Source organism: Phyllostomus hastatus, unplaced genomic scaffold, assembly GCF_019186645.2.
Source record: "Phyllostomus hastatus isolate PE091 unplaced genomic scaffold, TTU_PhHast_1.1 phas_scaffold_93, whole genome shotgun sequence".
Classification (NCBI taxonomy): Eukaryota; Metazoa; Chordata; class Mammalia; order Chiroptera; family Phyllostomidae; genus Phyllostomus; species Phyllostomus hastatus.
The window spans coordinates 15,550,325-15,577,924 of NW_025334042.1; the positions used below are offsets into that span (position 1 = coordinate 15,550,325).

At 40.3% G+C, this 27,600-nt stretch overlaps 1 protein-coding gene and 1 pseudogene across 2 annotated transcripts in view; both read left to right on the top strand.

Annotated features, from left to right (window-relative positions):
• The first annotated feature begins 1,019 nt into the window (after positions 1-1,019).
• The window catches only part of R3HDM2 (R3H domain containing 2), a 159,727-nt gene continuing 133,146 nt past the window's right edge, over positions 1,020-27,600 (top strand). The window contains exon 1 of one of the 2 annotated variants that reach the window (XM_045829614.1): positions 1,020-1,095. The gene's annotated coding sequence lies outside the window, so the exon portion shown is untranslated. The remainder of the gene's footprint in view (positions 1,096-27,600) is intronic. The other variant, XM_045829611.1, reaches the window with a different exon arrangement.
• Positions 1,033-27,600, top strand: part of LOC123812769 — a 68,065-nt pseudogene continuing 41,497 nt past the window's right edge.

The window sequence follows — 27,600 nt, forward strand, 5'->3', positions numbered from 1 at the left end:
TTACTCAATCTTCCTTACTTCTAAGAACTAATTGCTCCTTGTGTTTCTATCTCACATTGAACACCTTCTGTTAACAGCAATTGCATTGTACTATAATAATTATTTTTTACCTACTGCAGTTCTTGTCGCATAGTAAATATTTAATGGTCAAATTCTATCATTGTAAGACTATGATGTTTTTTTGAGGTTGGTAAATGATCTAAATACCAGTAACCAATAACAGATAGATTGATTCTCCCTAGGAGAGACAGAATGGGGGAGTTTGCAAATTTAAGATGACTCAAGAAAAAGAACTGTATTTTAGGGGGTGGTGGTAAGAAGCGATTTTAATAGGATGGATTTCAACCTGCTTTAGTTAGAATTAAGTTTTCACACCTAGAAAAAATGAACATTTACCTACTACATGATCTTTATCCATTGATATTGCACATATTTATTGTAAACATGCCCTTTTGGGCGCAGGAGTTGCTATCCTAAGTCAAAGGCTTGTTTTGAAAGTGCTCTGTAAATTTACATTTAGTTACTAGTATTACGTTTAAATCTAGGGTGAATCTGACAAGCTTGATGGGTTTAAGGTGGACTAAGGCTTTCAGTAGATGTGAATCGATAGCTTGAGACACAGATACAGAGGGAGCGAGTGAATGAGGCAACGAGTATGCTCGCGTGTACCAGCTGGGTGGGTGGGCGAACAGATAGGGGGCGTCTGCAGACGTGGAGAGGCTCAGGGGAAGCACAAACGCGCGAGGAGCGCAGGACGTGGTGACGATACGCCGGACGTGGTGACGTAGCGCGCAGGCCGCAGCGGGGGGCGGACTCTGGGCCTTTCTTCCCCTTCTGATTTCCCCCCTCCCCCCTTTTCTCCCTTTCCGGGTTTGGTTCCCCCCTTTTCTCCCCTCTCCCCCTCCTTCCCGAGCCCCTTTCCCCTCCCCAGTCCCCCTGCTCCCCTGCCCAGGGCCCTGGGTAAACCCCCGCTGAGAAGAGCCCGCCCCCAGAAGCGCGCCACCGCTGGCCGTCGGGGCCGAGCCGCAGCCGAGCGGCCGTGGGCCCGGGCGGCGGGCGGAGACGGGGGCGCCCTCCCCCCACGGCCCGCGTGAGGTGAGGCCACCTCCCGGCCGAGTGCGGATGGCACGGGCGGCCTGTGGGGAGGGGGCGTGGCGGCCGCGCGGACTGGCAGGCCAAGGTCCTGGGCCTGGGTTCCCTGCGCTGGAGCTGCCCAGGCCGGGGGTGGTGGGATGGCTGGAACCTCTGGTGAGGACGGCTGGGAGACTAGAGAAATCCCGAGTATGTGGGGAAAGCGCAGGCGAAAAGCGGGGAGTGTGTGTGTGGGGAGGTGGTTGCGGGGTGGAGGGCGGTGGGGGGGGGGGCTGGCACCACCTGTGGCCTGTGCAGTGGGACCTAAAAACTGTTGCGCCCTTGTGGTGTGTTTGGGGGTGACTAGCTGCAGGTGTATCCTGGGACTCCTTTTTCCTTCGAGCATTGGGAAAATGGGAGGGAAAGGTGTTAGAGTGTTTCAGATCATTCCGGTGTTTATGTGGGGATGGAGATTTGAGTTGAAACATGCAGGGAGATGTTTCTGGAGCTTAAAAGTTGGGCCTGCACTGAGCCCAAAACTCACTCGAGCCTCTGAAAACTTACCGATTTCGGTTTGCTGTAGAGCCAAAAATTTTCTACATTTGTAACCGTTAACCTAGAAGTTCCACAGAATATTTATTTACTCACAGTGAACTGATCTTGTATAATGATAAGAAATGACTGATAACAGCCCCAGAGGTTCATTAAACCAAAGAAAGGTGTGGGAAAATTTAAAATAAGATCCCAGTTGGACGAATGTTCTTGTATATATTTTTTCCAATAGACAACTAAAATTGAGAAGCCTGAATTCTGGTTGTTGGTGGGAGGCATGGGAACTGGGAAGGAGAGAAGTGACAGGTTCCACTTCGAAAATGTCACAAATTCCTAGCATTTTACTGCATTTTTGTATAGTCATGTTGGCACTTAAATTAGCTTTGTGGCTCTTCTTTCTTACTAATGCTTTTTTTTTTTTTTTCATTTTCTTCCTCCAGTATTTTCTTTTTTCCTCTTTGTGGAGCCTGGGGCATCAACACAAAAGTTTAGTGGCAGAAAATGATAGGTTAGGTTAATTCAGTTCACTCTTCAGTTGTGTTTTTTCCTCCTGTTGCTGTTCTCCACAGGTTTGAGATAACTGAGAACCTTTCTTGAAGGTCTGATGAACTGTCAACAAGTCAAATTTCAGAGTTGCAGTTCCAGCTGTCTTTATGTTCATTATATGATCTATACTGTAGATCGCCACAATTTGAAACAATTTTAAAAATTTGCATATATAAAAGCAGGGTGCCTGCTATTCTTTAATAGCAAGGAGTCAGAAGAAGAGATGGCTTCTTTTTTCTCTCAGCATAGAAACCACAGACTTTACAGTTGCCTTTAAAGTCCTAGATCTGAAGCACCCTTTTGCCCTCAGTGTGTGCAGTGATCTCCTGGCTGTTCCTTGAGCACACCAGGCGCATTTCTGCCTCAGGGGCTGTGCACTTGATCCCTGGATCACCTTTTTCTTACACAGCTGCACAGCCTTGTGCCCTCAGCTCCTCAGATCTTTCCTCAAATGTCACTCTAACAGTGGCATACATTTACTTAACTCCCTATCCCATTATCTGTTTTATTTTTCTCCTTACCCCTTATCAGCCTATAACATGCTAGATCTTTAGTCTCCCCCATTGGAAAGTAAGCTTCATGAAGTCAGATTGCTAATAACTGTGTCCTTAACACTTAACTTAGCAGTTGTTATGCAGTCAATGCTCAACAAATTTTTTGACTGAATAGGTAAAGAAGAGTTTATTCTTGAACTATCTCACTGTCATGAATTTCTGGTCATGATTGGTTGTCCTTGGAGGTGTGGAATGGATTTTCACTAGGATTTTGTAAATTATTTATTAGAAGAAATTGAGATTTTTTTTTTTTTTGGTCAGTTGTCACCTCATTTCTCTTGATAGAAGTCTTGTGCTTTCAGATCATTGAATGAAAGCACTTTGAGGGCAGAGAGGATGAAGTTTGAGGGATCTTTGGCATTGGTGGTCTTTCTTAGAGGAAGATTATCTCAGATCTGATGTGGCTTGATTTTTACCAACCGCTTCAGGCTCTTCCCTTGAGGTTTGTTCACATTCCTGATGAGAGATCACCTCCTTACCTCTTTGGCCCCAGAGAGCTGAGGAGGCTGGTTCCACTTTGAATTTTTCAGTAGACTGAAGATATTAGTATTTATAGCCTGGGCTATATGGATTTGATGCACTTCCCCCTGCCCCTTCATTTATGTAGATAGTTGAGCTCAAAAACTGTAAGAATAGCTTTCTCTAACAATGGTGGAGTGTTCAGTTATGGGGAACATCTGATCCTTTTTTTCACAAATCCATTTTAGGGGCATTTTTAGCAACTAAATTCTATATTAAGTCTGAGGATAAAAGGAACTGGCCCCCTGAGTTCTGTGGATTATCCCTCATTTATTTTATCCTTTCTTGTTTCTTGATTGATGCATTTGTTACCTTCCTTGACCTTCTGGCCAGAGTGACCTGGATGAGATTTCTCTTTGGGACAGTCCTGGCCACTGTTCTCCAGCTTAGGAAGGCAAAGGGGTGAGGTAGTCCTTTTAAGTCTCTGTAGGAATGCTGGTGGCAAAGTCTAAGGTTTTTGCTTAAACTTTGCCCCAGGACATTGAAAGCTGCCAGGCTAAAGAGAGAATGGGGTGTGTGTGTGTGTGTGTGTGTGTGTGTGTGTGTGTAGGATGGGGGTGCGGGGGGGCGAGAATTGGAGATCTTGTATCGGACTAGATCTGATTTGGATACTATTAATGTAAAGAAGTAACAGCATCAGAAATATACTAGTACTCATTTTGCAGATAATTTCAGAAATAATTTAGGCAGATTGATAAAAGCTTCTACCAAAAACTGTTGTCCACTTTTAAATCCTTTCACAAAGTTTCCAGGAAATCTTTCTTAAGCCCCAGAGATACATAACTCTGCGCCATGTTCTCACCTCTTACAGATAAATACTGAGTACTGACAATAGTTCAGTGTAGGTAATGGTTTCTGAATGCTGCACTGTTAATTCCTGTGCCAGCTCTCTTCATGAACTCAAGAAAAGCTTTCAGGAAAAAGATTTGGGGGAAGTGATAAAAATTGTTGCATTTTGGTTGCATGGTTGCCAGAAGTGTGGAGGAGAGAATTATGTGAAACTGTGTGTGTGTGGCAGGTTGGGGGGGGGTGGCGGTTAAGATTTTTCTATGCCTCCTTGTAAGATTGGATGAGGGACTCTTGAGTGTTCCTCTGTGGAATGTGCTGCCAGCTTACAAGTAGGAAAAATAACTGGACTCATGGCTTGAATATGTGTGCATGAATACAGTTGGCGGGTCTAATTTTAGAGACCTTCTTCATACACAGTGGCCTCAGGATTTTCCTCCAGCTGTATTCTTCTCACCCTCTTTGTAGAAAGCATTCCACTTATTGGTCTTTTACGGGTTAACTTTTGTTCTTACCATGGTTGCCCTATAAGCAGTATAGCACCTGTTCCATCTCTCCAATGAAGTTACTTTGTCCACTGCTTCCTAAGTCTGAGTTTATTTCTGTTAACAGATACAGATAGGAAAGATTTCATAACCTTAATTTGTTTTGACTCCTCTTTGAATTCCTTATATTTCCTTAGCATATTATCTGTTTTCTCCAACACTTTAAAAAATTAATGTAGAAAGCCCTTAATTATAATAATCTGCAGTGATTTTATTATTTTTTTTAAAGAAGCTTTTTTAAAAAGATTTTATTTATTTATTTTTAGAGAGGGAAGGGAGGGAGAAAGAGAGAGAGAGAGAGAGAGAGAAACATCAGTGTGCGGTTGCTGGGGGCCGTGGCCTGCAACCCAGGCATGTTCCCTGACTGGGAATCGAACCCGCGATGCTTTGGTTCACAGCCTGCGCTCAATCCACTGAGCTACACCAGCCAGGGCTGATTTTATTATTTTTACTTGGGTTGTATAAAAGGAAAGATTCTAGGATGCTTCCTAAATCGAGGTGTTCTTTTTGCTTTTCTGCAGGATATCTTGTGAGTTGTTTAGTCCAGGTGTTTGTGCCCATACTGGGAAAGCTGTTTCAGCTTTCTTGTTTTGACAGTAAGTTTTCTAGAATACTTTCCTGTGCTAAAAAACAAAAACAAAAACAAAACAACCCCATCAAATTGGGAGCGCCTGGCCTAGAGTGAGTGAGAGTAAGGAGAAAATGTGCAAAAGCTTTAGATAGTCATGTCTTTCAGTAGTCAAAACACTTTTTGTATTTTTAAAGGACTCATTTTATTCTATTTCTCTTTAGTTTGTTAACCACAAAAGCATCAAAAATCACTTCATTTCCTTTAATTGCTTACTTAATTGTCATACTGTGACTTTTCTGAATTGTCAAGAACTTCATTTTTTGGGGGGGGAATAATTTTCAGGCCTTTTTGGGTATTTTGGGGGGGAGGGGGAGAAATGAAGCTAGTTGTTAAATGTACTGGTAAGGTCTCTTCCTTAACTTGGACCAATGTTTTGATTATTTCATTTTTCTATAGGTATGTTTCAATAGCTTCAATGTTTCAATAGTAGGTATGTTTCAATAGTTTCAATGTTTCATACTATTTCATTTTTCAATAGTATGTTTTACAGCTCTTTTTTTAAACATAGAAGACCTCAAAATCTTTTGCAAGCAAATAAAAATTATAGTTTTGCACCCATACAGTTATTCTGAGGTCTTTATCCTATAGAGTGAGAAGTATAAAGGTAAGAAAGTTAATTGGCAGGATTTAAGAGACCTCAGATTATTTATTTTTTTCTAAATTATATTTTATTGATTATGTTATTACATTTGTCCTGATTTTTCCTCCTTTGCCCTCTTCTACCCAGCAGTCCCCTTCCCTCAGGCAATCCCCACACCATTGTTCATGTCCATGGATCATGCAAGATTCTTTAGCTATTCCCTTTCCTACACTGTACTTTACATCCCCACAGCTATTCTGTAACTACCTATTTGTACTTCTTAAACTCCTTACCTCTTCACCCATTCTCCCCTCCCCCTTCCCATCTGGCATCCATCATAATTGAGACTCTCTGTGCTTCCTGGACTTGCATGTCTGTTTCCTACACCAAATCAGGGATGTTTTCTTTCACTATTATTCAGATAGATTTCCAGTTTCTTGCTCTTTCTCTCCTGGCACCCCTACGAGGTGAATGTTGGGCTTATTAAAGTGGACCTAGAAGATGTTTATACTATCCTTATTTTTTTTAAATTATTTTTTCTTGTTCTGCATGGTGTTTTTTGGCCTCCTTATGTTCCACATCATTGATTTGATTCTCGGCTTCATCCACTATACTGTTGTTTCCCTGTAAATTGTTTTTTATTTAAATTAGTATATCTTTAATTTCTGACTGGATCTTTTTTATGCTGTTAAGGCCCTCATTAAGTTTCTTGAGCATCCTTATAACCGTGTTTTGGACTCTGCATCTGTTAGATTGTTTATCTCCATTTCATTTAGCTCTTTTTCTGGAGCTTTGGTCTGTTCTTTCATTTGGGTCATGTTTCTTTTTTTTTCTTTTTTTAAAAATAGAGTTTATTTATTTTTAAGAGAAGAAGGGAGGGAGAAAGAGAACGAGAGAAACATCAGTGTGTGGTTGCCTCTCGTATGCCCCCTACTAGGGACCTGGCCTGCAACCTAGGCATGTCCCCTAGACTGGGAATCAAACCAGTGACCCTTTGTTTCGCAGTCCAGCACTCAATCCGCTGAGCCATACCAGGCAGGGCTGGACCGTGTTTCTTTGTCTCCTCATTTTGGCAGCCTCCCTGTGTTTGTTTCTATGTATGAGGTAGAGCTGCTATGACTCCCTGTTTTGGTAGCATGGCCTAATGTAGCAGATGTCATGTAGGGTCCAGTGGCACAGCCTCCCCTATCACCCAACCTGGGTACTCAAGGTGTATTTTTCATATGGGCTGAGTACACCCTCCTCTTGTAGTTGAGCCTTGTTACTTCTGGCAGATCAGTGGGAGGGATTTACCCAAGCCAGTTAGCTTTGAGGACTGGCTGTGACCACAGACCACCAACCTCCGCCCTCCATGGAGGATTAGCCGTGCAGGGGCAGGGTGGTGATGCTCTGACGTGATCTGTAGCTGTTCACTGGGTGCACTGGCCCTGGGGTTTGCTGGGTGGTGCAGACCAAGGTTAGCCCCCATCCATGTTTTGCCTGGGGCCACCCTGCCTGACATATAAAGCAGTCTGAGATGGCTACTACTTGTGCTGGGCTTGGAGATTCCCAGGGGAAGTCAAGCTGTAACTATAATCTGACTGCTGCTAGGGTGCACTGAAGCCAGCTGTTGCTTGTTTGATAGCATTTAGGAGCCGAGACCAGCCATTTTTATGGAAAAGCAGCTTGGGTGAGCCTATAAGTTGGGTGGGGTAGAGCCTCTGTGGATCTCCAGGGTCAGTCACACAGTGTTAGCCAGGTTGATGGAATCTCAGATATAGCACCAGCTTGCTGCCTCTGTGAGATGAGGGCCCAGCAAAGGGACAATGACCTCTGCTTGCCCAATGCCAGATACTTTGGTCTGTCCCTTTATACTACTGGTGACCTTCAGGCTGCCACCCCAGTGCTGGAGCTCAGAGGGAGGGAGTCTGAATAGGTGAATCCATGAGTGGGTTCCTGTGTTGTGACCGTTCAAGGCCTGACAGGTTCACGAGATTCAGGCAGATGGAATATTCATGGAGCTTTGGGGATGCTTGACATGCCTTTATTCAAGAGTGGGTGAGCCATGAGTGCTGCAAGCTGCATGTCCCTCTGCATGTCTCTGCATGTCACCTGTCCCCTCTGCATGGCATCCCAATGGCACACTGCATGTCTCTTATCACCCATCGTGGCCCTTGTCCCCTAGTGTGGCACCCAGCATGGAGTCCCTACCCCCTTAAATACTAGAGATAAAGCCGTCAGAGCCAAAATAGATTGAGTAACATAGCAAGATTCTGTGCATGCCATCCCACTCAAGGCTATGGGAACACTTATTAGACACAGTGTCAAGGCTATGAGAACACTGCTTATCAGGCCCATTCTCAAGGTTATGGGAAATTGCTTCCCTTAGTTGCCCAGACACCTGGGTGAGGAAGCCAGACTGCCTCCATTTACCCTACAGTTCCCCAAGAGGAATTGTTTAGGGCTCCAGCAGTCTCCTCCACCGACTCAGTCTCCACTGGTGTTTGTAGCCAGAAGTGGGGACTTATCTTCCTGGCATTGGGGTGCCTGGTGTGGGTCTGGAACTTCTCGCTCCCGAAATATCCCTCTTGAATTTTTATCCATGTAGGTATGGGGCCAGCCCGTTTTGCATTTGTACCCCTCCTACCAGTCTGGATGGTTGTGATTTCTTCAATTGCATAATTGTCAGACTTCCATTCAATTCAATTTCATAGTTGTCAGACTTCTATTGAACTCAATTTCTGATGTTCCTGAGTGATGGCAGTTCTATATTTTAGTTGTAATTTTGATGTGGTTGTGTGAAGAGGACAGCCATGTCTGCCTACGTTGCTGTCCTGACCCAACTGAGAACTCAGTTTCTTTCTATGTAGTTGCTTTTTGTTGACTGTGAGTCAGTGGGAAAGAGAGAAAGATGGTCTGCTGGCTAATCAAGTTATATCTTGATCTTTTAGAAGTACTTTTGCTCCATTAATCTCCTATACAATTCTTGTCTAATGTATAGGATAAACTTTAAATTTCATTAACGAGTTCCCTTTGCCACTTAGTCCATTATCTTCCTTGTGTGGATGCTTTTGGTATATATCATGATGATAACATTTGTGCTGCAGTGTTAATTATTAATGATGATCAGAACTATATTTCATATTTATACTTTTTTTCTCCCTAAAAGCTCACTGGACCTTAAAGTGTTCTTAATTATTATATTAAAGTTTAGATTTTCCAAGTACATAGTTCACATTTTTTGTAGGGGCAGTGTTTTGTTGCATGTCAGTTGTAAGAATTTATGTGTGAGTTTGGTATGTGAGCAGCATTATGGACATTAGGTAATTCTTCATCCCTTGGAGAAGGTTGGTTCAGACTTGTGAAAGTTTCTGTAAGTTTTATGACAGAACTAGGAGGAAAGTAAGGAAGGCAGTGACAATCCAAACTTAATAATGGATAAATTTAAAAAACATTTTCTTTCTATACTTAGAAATTGTTCTTTTGCCTTACCCTTCCTTTGTGATTCTGTTGGAAAAGGGAAGAAGAGAATCTAGGCTAGTTCCCAGCCGATAACTTCCAGGAAATAATGTGCTAGGGGTAGCAGGTGAATGTAGACCTAAGTGACTGAGTTGTCACTTAGGGTTTCTAATGCTGTTGGTTGAGGCAACTCCCAGCAGCCATCAAAATCAATGGAAAGAACATGGTGAACCTGTTAAGTCTAATGGACCCCTTTTCATCCTTATTCAGTTTTTTTTTTTTTGTACCGTGTGTCACTGTCCCTTTTCTTTCTTGAAATGTTTCATTGACATGACTTTTCCTCTTGCATTCCTGGATGTTTTCTTCTGCTCATCCCTTATATATATGTTTTCCTTAGGGTTTCTTTTGTATTCTCCTTCTCTACCTCTGGTTCTTAAACCTTAACAGCATAAATATTTCTTGGAGAATTTGTTAAGGATGTGGCTTACAAAAGCCTTCATGATCTGACCTATACTAGACTCTCTGACTTACCTTGTACCACACTTTCCTGTTAATACTAGCTATAGCCATAGTGGGGTTTTTTTTCTTCCCCAGGACCTTTGCACTTATAATTCTTCCTCCTTGAAATTCTGTTTTCCCACATCTTTACCTGACTTACCTCTTCTCATTCAAGTCACAGCTCAATGATTTCTCCATAGACTTTCCTTGACCACCTTATCCAAAATAGTTAACCTAATACTCAGGTTTCTCTTCAGATCATATAAATCTTTCACCTTTTACAAAATAGTTAACCTCCCCCTTGTGCTTCATCACATTCCTCTGTTTCATTATCTCCATTGCACTTGCCAATATCTTAAATTATCTTGTTTTCTTGTCTGTAGTCTAATTCATACTTAGAACTTAAACCCTGTGAGAACAAGGACCTTATTTATTTTATAATTACTATATTCCTAGTGCCTAGAATAGAATAGTCACTCAACACACATTGAATGAATAAATGAATGAATGAATGAAATGTAGATTCTTGGGTCTTATTCCCAGAGATTTTGATTTAGTAGGCTTGGAATGGAGTCTGGGAATTTGTATTTTCACAAGTATTCCACGTGTTTCTAATGTCTCTGTTCAGTTGTCTTAAGTAACAAGAAAAATGTTGCTCTACACAATCTGTCCATCTCAGCTACCCTGATGACTTATTTAGCATCTATTACTATAAGCTGACAATTTGTGAATCTCTCTCTCCAGTTCTTATCTCTCATCTGAGTACTAGGCTTGTCTATCCAGTGGTCTTTTGAATGTCTCCATTTGACTGTCAAACAGTACCTCAAATTCAACATGACCAAAGCAAAAAATTATTTTCCTTTGAAATGTATTTTTTTCCTGAGGTATTTTTTTCTGTTCATGATGCCACTAAGTTGCATAAGCCAGAGACGTGGATGTCATATTTGAGTCTTTAATATCAATAATCATAAAGTTATGTAGACTCTTACCTGCTCAGTCTCTCTTGAATCCTTTCATTTTTCTCAATCAGCATTGTGACTTCCTTAGTTCTGGAGACATCACCTCTCATCTGGATAACTGATGGCTTTTAACTGGCCTTCCTGCCCTAGTCTTGCTTTCTAGTCTTTCATTTAGTTCTTTCTGAACCCTTTAGCCAAAGAAAACTTAATCTGTTGTTTTCCTCCTGCTTAAAGCCTTTTTTTAATTTATTGATTTTAGAAAGAAAGAAGAAGGGAGAGAGAAGGAAAGAAACAGAGAAACAGAAACATGGATTTGTTGTTTCACTTATTTATGTATTCATTGGTTGATTTCTGTATGTGCCTGACTGGGGAATCGAACCTGTAACTTTAGTGTATCAGGACAGTGCTCTAACCAACTAAGCTACCCAGCCAGGGTCTTGCACATTGGAGATCTGGAAGGGCTGGCAGTGGGTGATGCTCCAGCTGAATCTTGAAGGGCTGACAGCAGTTAGCCAGGTGAAGTATGGGGAAGAGAGTTCTAGGGCAGAACTACGTATGTAAAGGGTGGAGGTGTGTGGCAGAATAGCATGAGGCCTTTGACAAACTGCAAGGAGCAGGATGCCCTTACACATGGGTTGCTTATGGGAGTAGTCAGAGAAAAGGCTAGGGAGACAGTCAGGAGCCTGATCTTGAAGGTCTTACATGATAGGCTAAAAAGTCTGAATTTTGTCTTTATGAAACCTACTGAAGGATTTATTATTTTTTTAAAAGATTACTTTTAGGAATTTGGGAACTAGGCTGGGAAATAGAGTGGAATCAGTAAGTAAACTGGAATCCAGTTTAAGGGGAGTCAAAGTAATCCAGATAAGAAATAGGGTCTGAAGTGGTCCTGCCAGGGATGAACAGATTCAAGAGATATTTAGTGGGTAGATCTGTTAGACTTGGAGGGGTGTGTGTGTATGTGAGTATAGAAGTGAGAAGGATGAGTTTTGGATGATTCCTGGTTTTCTGGGTTCCATCCCAGGGTTGATGGTGACATTATTTATGAATTAGGGCATCCAGGCAGTTGTTTGTTTGGGAGTAGAGATGAAGTATTTGGTTTTAGAGTGGTTGAATTTGAGGTAACTGTGAAACCATGTGGCAATGACTAATAGGAAGTCAGATGTACCAGTTAGGAGTTGGAGAGAGATATTGGGCTGGAGACACATTTGGTGGTCAACAGTATATACACTGTAGTGGAAGTGATGGGTTTGGACCAGCCAAGGATGGTGTCAAGACTGAAACTCTGAAGGCTGAGGAGACTTGGAGAACAGTTAGTTAGTTAAATGTGTGCTTGGTAATGATGGAGGAAAATGGAAGAGGCCAAGAAGGTAGATTTAAAACCAATAGAGTGTGTTTGATAGGATCTTAGAGGAGAGAGTTTCAAGAAGGAGGCAGACAGTTGTTTCAGGTGTGGAGTGAAGTTCTTGAGTATGTAGAGAAGGTGAAAGCCAGAGCAGAGGTAGAATTATCTCCTTAATTAAGATAGAAGGAAACGGTCAAGAAAGGTGTAGAGGCAAAGGTTTGGTATCTGAACCAAGGGATTTAAGGGCGTTTCTGCCTTAGGGCTTTATTATTCCTTATGATGTGGGATATTTCTCCTTTTGGGTTAGAGGGCTGGTGTATTAAAACTGAAGGGGTTGGTAAAATAGGGGTCTTGAGAAGAGAGCCCAACTTTAATAGCTGCTTGAGAGAATGGGAGGGATAGCTGACTAGGGGTATGTATGTATGTATGTATGTATGTATGTCTAGGCAGGCAAAGGTAGGGTGGAGTGGTATAAGGTGGAAAAGTTGTTCAAGCAGATAGAATAGCCTGGGCAAAGACTTAGGAGTACTAAAAAATATGGTACATATGGAGAGGGAGCAGTATTTTGAATGGCTAGAAGGATGTATATAGAGCCTGATTTTATGTCAGGCTTTAATAGCTATATTAAAGAATATGGAATATTTTAAGGTAAAGAGGAAACTCTGAAGATTTTAATCAGAGAAATGGAACAGATTTCCATTTAATCAGACATTGTTTTACCAAGGTAATTCAGGTAGCAGTTTGGAGAAATAGGGGATATAGAGTAGAGGAAGAGATGCTGGCTAGGAGGCTGTTATAGTAGTTTGTGCAGATGTTGAAATCAAGATAGACCCAAGGGATCCTGGGTAAGATATAAACCCCAAATCTCAGTAGCTTGAAACAACAGTTTGTTTCTCACTTGCACTACACGTCCATCAAGGATAGGTTAGAGACTTTTAGTAGTTCAGGGATAGAGGCTGACAGAGCAGTCATCATTGAGAACACAGCCAGTTGTGCTGGAGGCAGAAAAGAGCTCTGAAGGTCTTTCCCTGCTAACTAATTTCTCTGCCCAGAAGTGATCAGAGTAGAGAAGAGGGGACAGGAGCTGAGAAGATCAGAGGGATCCAGGAGATGGTGTCAGAATTTGGAGATTGTTAAATGTGGAAGGAGAGGGAAGGAATTGTGAACAGATGACTGTTTTTATCTTGGATTGCTAGGTAGAATTGCTAACTTAGATAGGAAAGGGGTAGGATTTAGGGGCACCTATGTAAGTAAAGCAAATATTAACAGAACTAAAGGGATAAATAGACAGCAATACAATAATAAGGGGGGGCCTTTAATACCCCACTTTCATCAATGGATAAATTATCCAGATAGAATATGAATAAGTAAATGTTAGCCTTACATAACACATTAGATCAAATGAACTTAACAGACATATACAGAACATTCCATCCAAAAGCAACAGAATACACATTCTTCTCAAGTGCACATTGAATATTCTTCAGGGTAGAAAATATGTCACAAAACAAGTCTTAATACACTTAAGTTTTAAATCATTAAGAATCTTTCCTGTCCAAAATGGTATGAAACTACAAATCAATTATAAGAGGAAAACTGGAAAATTTACAAATATGTGCAGATTACCATAAATATGTACTACTGAACAACCTGTGGGTCAAAGAAGAAAGCAAAAGAGAAATTTAAAAAATACCCAGAGACAAATGAAAATGGAAATATAACATACAAAATTCAAAACCTATTTGTTGCAGCAAAAGCAGTTTTAAAAGGGAAGTTCATAGTGATTAAAGCCCACATTAAGAAATAAAAAAATATCTCAAATAACCTAATTTTACAACATTAAGGAACTAGAGAAAGATAAACTAAGCTCAAAGTTAGTAGAAGGATGGAAATAACAAATATCAGCAGATATAAATGAAATAGATGGAAAGATAATAAAAAAGATCAGTGAAACTAAGAGCTGGTTTTTCAAAAAGATAAAAAAGACAAACCTTTAGATAGATTCACCAAGAAAAAAAAGACAATTCAAATAAACATGAAATAGGACGTTACAACTGATACCACAAAAAACACACAAAGGATTGTAAGAGGCTACTATGAACAGATATACACCAACAAGTCAGGCAACCTAAGACGAAGTAGATAAAGTCCTGGAAACATTCAACCTACCAAGACTGAATCACAAAGAAATAGAAAATATGAACAGACCCATTACTAATAAAAAGTATGAATCAGTAATCAAAAAGCTCCCAACATACTAAAGTTAAGGACCTTATTGCTTCACTGGTGAATTTACCAAATGTTTAAAGAATACCAATTCTCAAATTCATCCAAAAAATAGAAAAGTGGGGAGCACTTCTAAATTTATTTTATTAGGCACACATAATCCTGCTATCAAAATCAAGGACACTACAAGGAAATAACAGGCCAGTATCCCTGATGATCATATATGCAGAAATCCTTAACAAAATATTAGCAAACTGAATTCAGTAATACATTAAAAGGATCATACACCATAATCAAGTGGTAATTTATTTCAGAGCAACATTTGCAAATCAATGTGATACACCACATTGACAAAGTGAAAGATTAAAAGTCATCTGGTCATCTCAACAGATGTAGAAAAAGTATTTGATAAAATTTCATATTCATTTATGATTAAAAACTTGTAGCAAAAGTGGGTATTGAGGTAATCCACCTTAACATAATAAGGGCCACAAGCTAACATTATAGTCAATGGTGAAAAGTGAAAGTTTTCCTCAGAATTTTCATTCAACATAGTATTCAAACTCCCAACTGGAGCAGTTAGCCTAGAAAAAAATAAAAGACATCCAATTTGGAAAGGAAGAAGTAAAGTTATCACTATTTGCAGATGACATATTATATATAGAAGATCCTAAACACTCTACCAAAAAAATTGTTAGAACTAATGAAAGAATTCAGTAAAGTTGCAGGATATATTATCAATATATAAAGTCAGTTGTTTATATACACTAGCAATCCATTATCAGAGGAATTAAGAAAATAATCTCATTTACAATTAGATCAAAAATAGTAAAATATCTATGAATAATTTAACCAAGGAGGTGGAAGACCTGTATATTGAAAACTATAAGGTATGGATGAAAGGAATTGAAGACAAATAAATGGAAAGATATTCCATGTTCATGGTTTGGAAGAATTAATATTGTTAAAATGCCCACAGTACCCAAAGCAGTTTACAGATTCAGTGCAATCCCTATCAAAATTCCAGTGGTATTTTTCATAAAGGTAAAATAAACTCCTAAAATTTGTATGAACTACTAAAGTCACTGAATAGCTGAAGCAGTCTGGAGAAAGAACAACAAAATTGGAGGCATGGCTCTTCCTGATTTCAAATTGTGTTATAAAGCTATAGTAATCAAAACAGTATGGTATTAGCATAAAAACAGACACATAGGTTAATTGAACAGAATAGAGCCCATAAATAAACCCATGCATAGATGGTCAGTTAATTTACAACAAAGGAGCCAATGTGGAAAGGATAGTTTCTCCAATAAATGGTCCTGGGAAAACTGGGCAGCCACATGTAACAGTAAAATGATCACTATCTTACATCATACACAAAAGTTAATTCAAAATGAATTAAAGACTTGAACTTAAGACCTGAAGCAAAAAACCTAGGAGAAAACATAGGCAGTTAGCTCATTGATGTCTGTCTTGGTGGTTTTTTGGATTTGACACCAAAAGCAAAGGCAACAAAAGCAAAACTAAACAAGTGAGACTACATCAAACTGAAAAGCTACACAGCAAGGGAAACTATCAACAAAATGGAAAGACAACCTACAGAATGAGAAGAAATATTTGCAATTTAATTATTTATCTAATAAGGCATTAATATCCAAAATCTATAACGAACCCATACAACTAAATAGATATTTTTCTAAAGAAGACATACAGATGGCCGACAGATAGGTGAAAAGATGCTCAACACAACTAATCAGGGAAATGCACATCAAAACCACAGTAAGGCCCTGGCTGGTGTGGCTCAGTGGATTGAGTGTGCGCTGCAAACCACAGGGTTTCTGGTTTGATTCCCAGTCAGGATACATGCCTGGGTTGTGGGCCGGGTCCCTGGTTGGGGGGGTGTGAGAGGCAACCACACACTGATATTTCCCTCTCTTTCTCCTTTTCCCTCTCTCTGAAAAATAAAGATTTAAAAAATTAAAAAAACTATTAGAAAAAAACACAATAGGATATCCCCTCACACCTGTTAGAATGGCTATCAAAAAGATAAATGTTGGTAAGGATGTGGAGAAAGGGAACTTTGGTGTACTGTTCATGAAAATGTAAATTGGTGCTGCCACAGTGGAAAACAGTATGGAGATTCCTCAAGAAATTAAAAATAGAACTACCATGTGACCCAGCAGTTTCACTTCTACGTATATATCAGAAGGTAATGAAATCACTATCTTTTCAAATGTGTATACTTTATTGATTATGCTATTACAGTTGTCCCAATTTTCCCCCCTTTGGCTTCTCCACCCAGTATCCCTATTCCTTCCGGCAGTCCCCCCTTAGTTCATATCCATGGGTCATCTGTATGATGTTCCTTGGCTACTCTATTTCCTAATCTGTTCTTAACATCCCCCTGCCTATTCTGTACCTGTGAACTTCTACTTAATCCCTGCACCTTTTCCCCATTCTCCCCTTCCCCCCTCCCAAGAGGTAACCATCCAAATTTTCTCCGTATTTATTCTGTTTCTGTTCTGCTTGTTTACTCAGTTTGTTTCTTAGATTCAGTTGTTGACAGGTGTGTATTGTCATTTTATTGTTCATAGTTTCTATCTTTTTCTTAAATAAATGCCTTTAATATTCTGTATAAGAATGGCTCGGTGATGCCCTGGCTGGCATAGCTCAGTGGATTGAGCGCGGGCTGGGAACCAAAGTGTCCCAGGTTCGATTCCCAGTCAGGGTACATTCCTGGGTTGCAGGCCATAACCCTCAGCAACCGCACATTGATGTTTCTCTCTCTCTCTCTCTCTCCCCCCCTCCCTCCCTTCTCTCTCTAAAAATAAATAAATAAAAATCTTAAAAAAAAAAAAAAGAATGGCTTGGTGATGATGAACTCCTTTAGTTTTTTCCCTTAGTATGGGAAGCCTTTTATCTGCCCTTCAATTTTACATGATAGCTTTGCTGGGTTGAGAAATTTTGGCTGTACATACCTGCTTTTCCTGACTTTGAATATTTCTTTCCAGTCCTAGCCTGTAAAGTTGCTTTTGAAAATCAAAACAAGCTAAGAGTCTTATGGGAACTGCCCTGTAGGTAACTAACTACTTTTCCCTTGCTGCTTTTAAGATTCTTTATCTTTAACCTTTGACATTGTAAGTATGATGTGTCTTGGAGTGGACCAGAGAAGTTTTCTTTCATCATTATTATTGTTATTATTATTTTCTAAATTGTTCAGTTACAGTTGTCCTGTCCTTTTCCCCATTGCTCAGCCTTGCCCTATACTCCCCACTTCCATAGTCAATTCCCCCCCACCATTGTCCATGCCATGAGTTCTCTATTTGTGTTCCTTGGCTTGCCCATTTCCCTTATTTTCCCTGTTATCCCCTATGCCCCTTCCCCCTGGTCACTGTCAGTTGTTTGTTCTTTGTTTCCAAGTTTCTGGTTCTGTTTTGCTCATTTGTTGATTAAGTTCCACTTATAGGTGAGATCATATGGTATTTGTCTTTCACTGTCTGGCTTATTTCACTCTGCATAATGCTCTCCAGTTCCATCCATGCTGTCAGGAAGGGTAGGAGTTCTTTCTGCTGCTTAGTATTCCATTGTGTGAATGCACCACAGTTTTTTGATCCACTCATTTACTGATGGGCACTCAGGCTGTTTCCAGCATTTGCCTATTGTAAATAACACTGCTATGAACATTGAGTTGCATAGGTTCTTTTGATTTGTTGATTCAGGATTCTTAGGGTATGATCCAAGCAGTAGAATTGCTGGACTGAAAGGCAGGTCCATGTAGTTTTTTGAGGAAATTCCATGCTGTTTTCCACAGTGGCTGTACCAGTTTGCATTCCCACCAACTGCACTAGGGCTCCCTTTTCTGCATATCCTCACCAGCACTTGTTTGTTGATTTAGTTAGGATGGCCATTCTGACCAGTGTGAAGTTGTGTCTCATTGTGGTTTTAATTTGCATCTCTCTCATGGCTAGTGAGGCTGAGCATCCTTTCATATGTCTCTGGGCCCTTTGTATGTCCTTGGAGAAATGTCTGTTCAGGTCCTTTGCCCATTTTTTAAATTGGATTGTATGTCTTCCTGGTGTGGAATCATGTGAGTTCTTTATATATTTTGGTAACCAAATCCTTGTCCGAGGTATTGTTGGAAAGTATGTTTTCCCATACAGTTGGTACCTTTCCATTTTGTTGATGTTTTCTTTAGCCATGCAGAAGCTTTTTAGTCTGATGTAGTCCCATTTGTTTATTTCTTCCTTTATATCCCTTGTCCTAGGGGGATGTATCAGTGAAAACATCACTGTGTGGAATATCTGAAATTTTCCTGCCTATGTTTTCCTCTAGCACTTTTATGGTGTCACAACTTATATTTAAGTCTTTTATCCATCTTGATTTATTTTGGTATATGGTGTACATGGGTCATCTACTTGCATTTTTTTTGCATATACTTGTCCAGATCTCCCAACACCATTTATTGAAGAGGCTATTTTTATTCCACTTTATGTTTCTCCCCCCTTTGTCAAATATTAACTGACCCTATTGACATGAATTATTTCTGGACTCTATTCTGTTCCATTGGTCTATGTGTCTGTTCTTTGCCAATACCAGACTGTTTTGATTACAGTGGCCTTGTGATATAGCTTGGTATCAGGTATTCTGATCCCTCCTCCTTTGTCTTCTTTCTCAAAATTGCTGAGGCTATTTGGGGTCATTTATGGGTCCATATAAATTTTTGAAATATTTGTTCTATATCTGTAAAACATGTTGTTGGTATTTTGATAGGGATTGCATTGACTCTGTAGACTGCTTTGGGTGGTATGGGTTTTTTAATGATATTCTTCCAATTCATGAACACAGTATACACTTCCTTTTATTTGTGTCTTCCTTAATTTCTTCAGTGTTCTCTAGTTTTCTGAGTACAGGTCTTTTATAAACTGTCCTTATAACTAGTGTTTTGAACTCGGCATGTAATAGATTGATTATCTCCATTTCACTTAGCTCTTTTTCTGGAGTTTTGGTCTGTTCTTTCATTTGGGCCATGTTTTTTTGTCTTTACATTTTGGCAGCCTCCCTGTGTTTGTTTCTATGCATTAGGTAGAGCTGCTATGACTCCCTGTCTTTGTAATGTGGCCTAATAATAGTAGGCACCCTAGAGGGTCCAGAGGTACAGCCTTCCCTATCACCCAAGTTGGGTACTTGAGGCGCACCCTTCATGTGGGCTGAGTGCTCCCTCCTCTTGTAGTTGAGCCTTGTTTGCTGTTAGCAGGTCAATGGGAAGTTTTTACTCAGGCCAGGCAGCTGCAGGGATTGGCTGTGGAAACTGACCACCAACCTTTGCCCTCTGTGGAGTATCTGCTGTGCAGGGGCAGGGTGATGGTTTCCCAACATGGTCTGTAGCTGTCCACTGCATTCGCAGGCTCTGGGGTTTCCCACATGGTGCAGGCAAGGTCAGCCACCATCTGTGTTCTGCCTGGGGCCTCCTGCATGAGCTGTAAAGCAATCTGAGATGGCTACTACTTGTGTTGTGCTTGGAGGTTCCTAGGTGAAGCCAGACTAGGATCCAGAGCTGCCGGCTGCTAGTGCTGTGTCTGGGGCCACTTAGCAAGAGGTGTAGAGGCTAGGGGCTCATGGAGGCTGGCTGTTCCTTATTTGAGAGGATTTTGAAAGTTGTGAAGCATGAACCAAATCCAGCCATTCATATGGAAAAGCCACTGTTAAAAGCTTGTTTGGGCCTGTATGTTGGATGGGATTGAGCTTCAGAGCATCTCCAGAGTGGGGCAAACAGTGTTAACCAGGTTGGTGGAGTGTCAGATACGGCACCCACCTGCTGGCTCTGTGGTTCTGTGTGTGCGGGGAGACATTCAGAAAAGGTACAATGGCCTCTGCCTACCCTTTTGTCTGGGAAAAAGCTGTCCCCCACTTCTCACCTTGATACTAGACCCTTCAGTTGCTCCCCGCATGACACTGGTGCCTTCAAGCTGCTACCCGGGTGCTGGAGCTCAGAGGGAGTGGGTCTGAGTATGTCTTTGTGGGTTCTTTAAGAGGAACTGCTTGGGACTCCAGAAGTTTCTTCAACTGACTCAATTCCTGTTGGTTCTTTCAGCCCAAAGTTATGGGGACTTTTCTTCCTGGCATTGGAACCCTGGGTTGGGAGACATGACGTGGGGTTGGACTCCTCACTCCCAAGACACCCTCCCAAATATTTATTCACAACAAGTGGATGTGGGACCAGTCTGTTCTGTGTCTCTGTTCCTCCTGCCAATCTGGATGGATATGTTTTCTTTATTCTGTAGTTGTCAAACTTTCCATTCAACTCAATTTCTGATGGTTATGAGTGATGGTGGTTCTGTAGTTTACATGTAATTTTTATGTGGTTGTGGAGGAGGTGAACCATGTTTACCTATGCCTCCATTTTGACTGGAAGTCCCTAAAAAATAAATACACACACACACACACACACACACACACACACACACTCTTAAAGGTTTTCTTTATTTATTTTTAGAGAGAGGGGAGGATAGGGAGGAAGAGGGAGAGAAACATTGATGGGAGAGAGAAACACTGATCAGTTGCCTCTCGCACACCCCCAGCCGGGACATGGCTTACAATCCAGATATGTGCTCTGACTGGGAATCAAATGAACAACCTTCGCTTTGCAGGACAACACCCAACCTACTGAGCCACATTGGTCAGGGCCATAAAGGATATATTTTTGAAAGGGGGAAATTGGTCATATCTGGAAGTTATAGATAATATTTTACTTAACACCAGTAGTAACCTATCTGTTGATTATATGGTTTATATATTTCTCTTTTATGTGGATGACTGATTTAAGATTACTTAAGAAATTAGCTGCCTGGTAATATAAAAGTGCAGGTATTAAAATGAATTGCATGCCTTCCAACTATTTCTGTTACTTGGCTAAATTTAGAACTGTGTAGAACTGCAGAATTGAAGTCTGGGGATTTTAATAGTCAAGACAGACAATATTCACCTTTTCCGAATAAGGAAGAAGAACCATAGGTTCAAATTAATTTTTGCACTGTCACCCAGACTACTTAATTAAGACAGAGTCCAGTGAAAAGCAGAAACTATTCTGAGAATTTTATTTCAGTGTTGCTGAAAACTTGTTAGAGCCTAGGCTCTGGGTGTGAAAGGGATAAATTTTTTTCTCCTCCTGGGTAAATTGCTGGAGGCTGTCCACTGTTCTTTCCCCACTGTCTTCTTCAATAATACTTGATAAGTATAATTCTTATAGTTCATTTGGATGAATGAGTTAATACATCTGACCTAGAGATCAGATGAGCTAAATTACACTTGAATTACTTGTGTGTGAATTTTATGACGCTGGAATTGTTTTGCATGTGTGTGAATTAAGAGTAGTGTAGGATAAATATACACACACAAACACATATGCACACATATATACACACATATATATATATTAGAATAATAAACACCTTTTTTAAAAAAGATTTTATTATTTTTAGGGAGAGGGGAAGGGAAGGAGAAAGTTATCAATGTGTGGTTGCCTCTCACGTGCCCCCTACTGGGGACCCAGCCTGCAACCCAGGCATGTGCCCTAACTGGGAATCAAACTGGCATCCCTTTAGTTTGTAGCCTGCACTCAATCCACTGAGCTACACCAGCCAGGGCAATAAACACCTTTATCACATAAGCTAAAATAGGAGGGAGGAAATTTACATCAGGAAATTGGCCTTTTTGGGCCTTGGTTTTCCTCAGCTAAAACTCTAGCTCTTTCCTTCTACCACATAGCCATCTGTGTGGCAACATTTGGCCTGGTCTTGAAGCAGTGCATGCAGGAAGCTTGCCTGCTGGAACTGCTCTCTAGCAGACTGCTAATTGTGCCATTCTTCTTCTTATCATATTTCTTCTGAATTTTCTTCAGTTTTTGTTTAAACTCTCTCATCAGGAGTCAGCTTGGCCCCCATCTTATGGCTCAGGGACAATGCCTAGTGGAATGTGTACTGCTGTTGGTAGTGTCCTGTCAATGAGCACAATGTAGTTCGTTTCTAGGGTACTGGTGTATGCCACTTCGTTGTTGGATGCCTGGTAGACCACATCAGTAATCCTTGCTTTGTGTATACAACACTCAGGGCCCCAGGAAAAGTTGCCCACATCCAGCCTCAAGGAATGGAGTTCTTGTTGCCTCCCCACATGCAGACTGTGTGTGTGAGGCTGAGAGGGGAGCAGTCTTAGTGTTGGCAGCAGGGCATCCCAGTGCATATTTTTGCTCCTGGTCTTGCTGTGCTTGTGCCAGTTGTCCTGAGTGATGCCCATGTCTTGGTACCTGGAAAGATTTAGTATGGGATGTTTTGAGGAGAAACTTTAACTGTACATGAAATGTGAAAATCTATTGATCTGTTGATAAAGTTGGGTAGAAATTCAACATAAGAAGTAGCAAATAAAAGGAATACTTTTTTGACTAATTTAAATATAGTGAAAAGAGTAAGATTTTACACATGAAGTGAATATGATGTGCTTCCTGCCTGATTTGGCAATTTGAAATTTAAGACTTTGTTGCTACTATAGTAAGAAGTTTTAAGAACACTTGAAAAAATGCCAGAAAATTACCGTAAACCAAGAAAAATCCATAAAAATGGATTATATGTTTTTTCTGATCTTGGATTTATACAAATGGTGAAATGTTGAATATTGAAAACCAAATCTATATATTATTCTTGTTTCCCCTACTCCCCTTTCCTGCTGGGGCTTCCATAGATGAGTTTTAGAAAAGGGGGACCTGTGTTTCTTAGAGAAATGATCTGCCCTCGAAGGACTTACTGTTTAGTGAGGCAAAGTGTTATGCAGGAGAGTTTTTATTTTCTTCTTGATTATTTTTATTTACAAAGGACATGGATTTCTTTTATAATTAGAGGAAAAAATCAATTACTTAACATTTTTTAAAGGATAAAGGGTTATAAATCAACTCTTAATATTTGAAGTACTCCAAATGACTTAATTCTTTAGCACTTTTTTTTAAAGAATTTATTTATTTTTAGAAAGATGGGAAGGGAGGGAGAAAGAGAGTGAGAGAAACACCAATGTGTGGTTGCCTCTCCTGTGGCTCCTACTGGGGACCTAGCCTGCAACCCAGGCATGTGCCCTGACTGGGTACTGAACTAGCAACCCTTTGGTTTGCAGCCTGTGCTCAATCCACTGAGCTGCACCAGCCAGGGCTCTAGCACTCTTGATTGATCTCTAGTTAGGTGGCAAATTCTTTGTTTCCTGGCCTTTGTGACTGTGTGACTGTTGGGTAATCTCTTTATATTACAGCTGAAGTTTTTATTAAATAACTTGAGTGTATTTAATCAGTCACATAGCTAATAAAATTTCTTTTTTAAAAAAATTACTGCAATTGAATTTTATTTTTTTTTAAAGATTTATTTATTTATTTTTAGAGAGGGAAGGGAAGGAGAAAGACAGAGAGAGAAACATGAATGTGCGGTTGCTGGGGGCCATGGCCTGCAACCCTGGCATGTGCCCTGGCTGGGAATCGAACCCGCGATGCTTTGGTTCACAGCCTGAGCTCAATCCACTGAGCTACGCCAGCCAGGGCTTAAAATTTCTATTTAAACCTAGTAATATACAATTCTTTTTCTGTGAAAGAGTTTAAATATGCCCATTTGAACTCTGGGAGGAAAAGCTTGTGCTTATTATTAGCTTGCCTTACCTTGCTGGAAGCTTAGCATTTTGAAGTCACAAAGGCACCCCTGCAAAATTGCTTGAAGACTGTCTTCAAACAATAGTGTTTGAAGACCAACAGTATTGAATACTGTTGTCTTCAGTACTGTTTGAAGACAACAGTATTATATGCTTTTACCAGAGTAAACAGTTAATTTTCTTTATTTTTTAAAAAGTTTATTTATTTATTTATAGAGAGAGGGGAAGGGAGGGAGAAAGAGAGGGAGAGAAACATTGATGTTAGAGAGAAACATCAATTGGTTGTCTTCTGTACCTGCCCTGACTGGGGATTGAACTTGCAACCCAGGCATGTGCCATGCTCGGAATTGAACTGGCGACCTTTTGGTTTGTGGGATGACGCTCAACCAACTGAGCCACACCAGCCAGGACAGAGTAAACACTTAATTTTAGCATAAAGTAGTCTTTGGGGAGGCAGGGGAAAATACTGTATTTTTTCCATAGGTCCCAGGAAATTCAAGACAACTTGAGTGTCAGATAAGGTTCTGGGGACCATTAGAAAGCTTAGTATCATTCTGGGGCTATGGAATCAAAATATTTTTGTGTATTGGAGGACCTTAAAGGTTTGTTGTGGAAGCAAATCATGAATATTTAATGATCAAAATAACAGATAATGGACTAGATTGTGTAATATAGTCCATATTCTACAGAATGCTATAGAATTGAATTGAGCCTTAATTGAGTAGTACAAACAAATGAGAAAGAAGGTAAGAGAGAAATTAATACATAAAAGAAGAAAAACCCTAGCCTTTGTAGTGGGAACAAGAAGACATTAAAAGGCTTTAAGCCCTGGCGAGGTAGCTCAGTTGGTTAGAGTGTGGTCCCAACACCAGGCTGCAGGTTTCATGCTGGGTCAGGGCATGTACAAGAAACAACCAATGAATGCATAAACAAGTGTAACAATAAAGCAGTATTCTCTTTCTTTCTCTCTTCCTCTCTCCCTCTTCCCCTCTCAAATCAATAAATACAAAATTAAAGAAACAATACCAACATCATTTGCACATCTAAAATGATTAACAATAATTCCTTAGTATTATCACTTAATTGATTACTTATCATTTTTAAACAGCCTATATGTTTATAATAGGATCCAGATAAAGTTTGTAGTTGGTCAGTATATCTTTTTTAAAATTATGTTTTTTTATCTTCATCTGAGGAAATTTTTCATTGCTTTTAGAGAGACAGGAAGGGAGAGAGAGAAACATTGATGAGAGGAAACATCAGTTGGTTGTCTTCCATAGGCACAGGGACCAGGAATAGAACCTGAAACCTTTTGGTTATGGGATGGTGCTCCAACCAAGTGAGCCACACCAGCCAAGGCTATGTTTTTGAATTAAACTACAAGTGTGGGGTGGTGAAGAATATTCTATTACTAGTAGAGTTTGATGGTCCTGCCTTAATTTATGCTAAGGCACTAAAAGTTAGATTGACATTGCTTTTGCACCATGGTGAAAAGTGTAAATAACATCTTAGTGTCATTAGGAAAATGGTTTGATCTCTTAGGTCTGCTAAGACCACACTAGAACTGCTGTTCTAGATGGAGGATGTATTATATATCCAGAGATCCTGAGGTAAGCAAAAGCATCGCTTTCTAGGTCAACTACAGGTAATTTGTTATGGAACTCAGGATATATGGAAAGAGAGAAAAGGTACTCAGGGGGCCAGATCATAAGGGAATTTAAGTACCTTGCTAAGGAGTGCAGAATGTATCTTATAGGCAATAGGGAGTCTTCAGAGGCTTTTAAGGGGGAGAGGGTGATGTACACACACACATATGTGTATGGTAGGACATACACATATCCTAGTACACATATCCTAGTATGTGTATGGTAGGACATACACATATCCTACCATACACATAGAAGTGGGTGGGTGGGTGTGGGTGGGTGATATCATCATATTTGTATTTTTCAAAAGATCACTTTATCACAGTGTGTCTTGTGGTAAGAAGGCTACTGGAAAATAAGGAGGTCCTAAACTAAGCCACTGACTTGGAACTATAGAGGGCCAGGTTTACAGACCAGTGCAGGGATTTTAGAGCATGTCTTTCCTAAAGCAGAACTAAGCCTAGCAGGATCTGTTGGTTGGCTGGATGGGCAGAAGCACAACCAGCTGCGGTCCATTATCAGGTCAGTTCTAGGATGTAACCTCAAATATTCTTGTTTAGGTAGTTTTCTCTGGAAATAAACCTAAACACCAGAAATGCTATAGAATCTCTTTTGTAAAAATGGTTTCCAAAGGTAATCAGTATTCTGACTTCTTTACCATAGATTAGTTTTATCTGTTTTTAAAAAAGATTTTATTGCCCTGGCTGGCCGTAGCTCGGTGGATTCAGCGCAGGCTGTGAACCAAAGCATCGCAGGTCGATTCCCAGTCAGGGCACATGCTTGGGTTGCAGGCCATGGCCCCCAGCAACCGCACATTGATGTTTCTCTCTCTTTCTCCCTCCCTTTGCTCTCTAAAAAATAAATAAATAAAATCTTAAAAAAAAAGATTTTATTTATTTATTATTTAGAGAGAGGGGGAAGGAGGGAGAAGGAGAGGGACAGAAACATCAATGTGTGAGAGAAACATTGATCAGTTGCCTTTCTGCATGCCCCAACTGGGGACCAGGCCTGCAACCCTGGTGTGTACCCTGACCGGGAATTAAACTGGTGACCTCTTGGTTTACAGGACAATGCCCAACCCACTGAGCCACACTAGTCAGGGCTGTTTCTTAATTTCAGATTAATAGAATCATAATATATACTCTTGTGTCTTTTTTCCTCAACATTGTCTTTGAGATTCATGAATGTAGTTGTATATAGCAATGGTTTGTTCTTTATCATGGCTGTCTGATATTTCATTGTGTGACTATACCGTAAGTTTTCTATTGAGTTGTCAGTTTTGGACTGTTATGAATAATACTTCTATGAACATTTTTGTACATGTCTTCATAGATATAAATACTCACTACTATTGGTTATAAATCCAGGAGTAGAATTTCTTGTTTATGAGATACATGAATGTTTAAGTATTGAAATTTTTCAAAGTGGTTATGTGAATTTACTTTCTTGCAAGCAGTGTATGAGAGTTCTGGCTGTGCTATATCTTTGACTACATTTAGCACTGTCAGTAATTTTAGCTAGTCTACTGGGGGAATAGCGATGCCTTCTGTGCCTTTAATTTGCCTTTGCCTGGTGATCATTAATGTGGAATATCTATTCATATGCATATTGGCCTTTTAAATATGTATCCTCTTTTGTGAAATCCCTATTAAACTTTAGTCCATCTTAAAAATTGGGTTTCTTGTCTTATCGATTTGTAGAAGTCCTTTTTTAAAAGTGCTTTTTTTGGTTACCCTTGCCTGAGCATACATATATTGATTTTAGAGAGAGAGGGAGGGAGACAGAGAAACTTCAGTGTGAGAGAGAAGCATTAATCAGCTGCCTCCTGTAAGTGCCTGGAACGGATCTGCAACCTAGGCATGTGTCCTGACCTGGAATTGAACCCGTAACCTTTGGGTGCATGGGACAATGGTCCAACCAACTGAGCCACACTGGCCAGGGCTGTAGAAATCTTCTGCATATTTTATGTATGACTCCTTTGTGGGATACATATATCTGTACATATCTTCTCCAAGTATTTACATGTGGGATA